A 2,387-nucleotide genomic window follows, 5' to 3' on the forward strand; every position below is an offset into this window, starting at 1 on the left:
GTCCTCCACAACTAGACTGAAGAACAAAAGGACAGCAACTTGTCTGTTCCCCTTCCCCCAATTCCCCAGTGCTGTTCCCATCCCCCCAATTCCCTAATTAAAAACAAACAAACAAACAAAAAAGTTCTAGCCCTTTTCCCTTGCTCAGTTTCAAGAACGTTGGAAGCTAGGCACATGATTCTTCACAAAGAACTTCTAGTCTGCAGTTTTAAAAAAATATACTGCTCTTTAAAAACAGGCCATGAAGAACATCCGAGCATTTGAGGAGAGCCTCTAACATCACAGATGAGAGGGAATCAACTGAAAAAGGAACAAAGAGAAACAGAGACGATGTAGAGAGCAAGGAAAAAATTCAAAAAGTATAATAAAAATCTTCAAAGAGATAAGAAAATATAACATATTCATAAAACAGATTAGAATGTGATAAAAAAGAACATTCAGAGGAAATTAAAATATCAGCCAGGCAGTAAACAGGGACAGAATATCTAGCAACTGGAGCAGCATGGCCAAGCCTTGCAGGGTGCGCCTGAGCAGGGAAGCCTGCAAACAGGTAGGTGTCTTCCAGCAAAATCTTTTCCAGGAGACTGAGGGATTCCTCTCCAGATTCTTGCCACAGAGAATCACACACCTGAATCAGTTCTCGCAAAAGGACTCCCTCAGCGTGGCTGACCTGACCTCTCTCCGGGCCCCACTGGACATCCCTATTCCAGACCACCCACTCAAGGATGATGAAATGGAAACAGATAAGCAGGAGAAGAAAGAAGTCCCTAAATGCGGCTTTCTTCCTGGGAATGAGAAGGTCCTGGCCCTGCTTGCCCTGGTTAAGCCGAAGTCTGAACTCAAAGAAAAATGCATTCTGGTGATCACTTGGATCCAGCACCTGATCCCCAAGGTTGAGGATGGAAATGACTTTGGGGTGGCAATCCAGGAGAAGGTGCTGGAAGAGAGTGAATGCAGTCAAGACCAAAGTAGAAGCCTTCCAGACAACCATTTCCAAGTGCTTCTCAGAATGCGGGGATGCTGTGGCCAAGGCCTCTAAGGAGGCCCATGTAATGGATTACCGAGTGCATGAGCGAGATGAGGCGGCCCATGGGGAGCTCAGGACCATGGTGCTGGACCTGAGGTCCTTCTGTGCTGAGCTTTATCCTATCATCAGCAGCAACCTGGAGAAAACTGTCAACCCAAAGGGTGAAGAGAAGCCATTTACATACTGAGCCCAGGGCTAGAAGGGAAATAAATAAACTATACTATGTGTGGGGAAAAAATAATTAATAGAAGTGTCAGAAGATCAATTTGAAAAGTTATTTTGGAAAGCAGAAAAAAAAATAAAACCAAAGAAACAAGAAAAAAATCAAACCAGGAGTTCAACAACCAACTAATAGGGATTTCAGAAAGAACAAACTATAAGAACGTAGATATGAAGAAATTATTATGGAAATAATAAAAGAAAATTTCCTAGAATTGAAGGTCATTCATTTCCAGACTGAGAAGGCTCATGAAGTGCCAGAATAATAAATGAAAAATAGATATATACAAAGACAGAGGCAAATCATCATGTAAGGATTCTAGGAAAAGGAAAAGATCTTAAACTCTGTCAGAGAGATAAAAAGGTCACATCCAAAGGATAAGAACCTGAATGTCATTGGACATTTTAAGCAACACTAGAAACTAGAAGAAATGAAGCTATGACTTAAAAATTTAAGAGAAAATTATTTCCAGCCTAGAACTTGATATCTAGCCCAAACTATCAATTAGTGCAAGGGTAGAATTTTCAGGTGTACATGGTTTTAAAGTATTTACCTCCCTCACAACCTATGTTAGGAAGGTATACTTCATTGAAATTGAAGTATAACCATGAAAGAAGAAGGTAAAGATCCAGAAAATAAAAACTAGTAAAGGAGAGAGGCAAAAAAATTTTCAGGGTGATAATGAAAAGACGTTCCAGGAGAACAGTTGTGCAGCAAGACTATAAACAACCAGTCCAGAAAGGAACGGGGGCACAGTGCTCCACGAAGAATGTCTTCAAGGAAAACAAGAAACAGAGAAAATACCTGATGTGTTCGTCTATAATGGGAAAAGTTTCACAGAATTGTTAGAGAATATGAGGATGAACTAGTGACACAGGTATGAAGAAAACCCAGCAAGTGAAAAATATGAGACAATTATTAACTCCAAGAAGACCAAAATTGTACAGGAAAATAAATTTCATCATAGTATATGTCAGCAATCAAGAAAAAGTTGTCATAATAAAGTAAATATTGAATATTAACTTAACCAAAAATCAGGAAATAACTATGTGGAGCAAGAGGGAGTTAGGTGGAAGGGAAATAAGAGTGTGAGTGTGTGTGTGTGTGTGTGTGTGTGTGTGTGTGTGTGTGTGTGTGTGT

At 40.0% G+C, this 2,387-nt stretch overlaps 1 protein-coding gene and 1 pseudogene across 4 annotated transcripts in view; one reads left to right on the forward strand and one right to left on the reverse strand.

Moving 5' to 3' along the window:
• Nucleotides 1-2,387, reverse strand: part of TAMM41 (TAM41 mitochondrial translocator assembly and maintenance homolog) — a 91,365-nt gene that overhangs the window by 50,990 nt on the left and 37,988 nt on the right. The window lies entirely within an intron of this gene.
• LOC109384521 (proteasome activator complex subunit 2 pseudogene) lies at nt 503-1,214 on the forward strand (annotated as a pseudogene).

The sequence above is a fragment of the Hipposideros armiger genome, unplaced genomic scaffold, assembly GCF_001890085.2.
Source record: "Hipposideros armiger isolate ML-2016 unplaced genomic scaffold, ASM189008v1 scaffold_96, whole genome shotgun sequence".
In the NCBI taxonomy this organism is placed as follows: domain Eukaryota; kingdom Metazoa; phylum Chordata; class Mammalia; order Chiroptera; family Hipposideridae; genus Hipposideros; species Hipposideros armiger.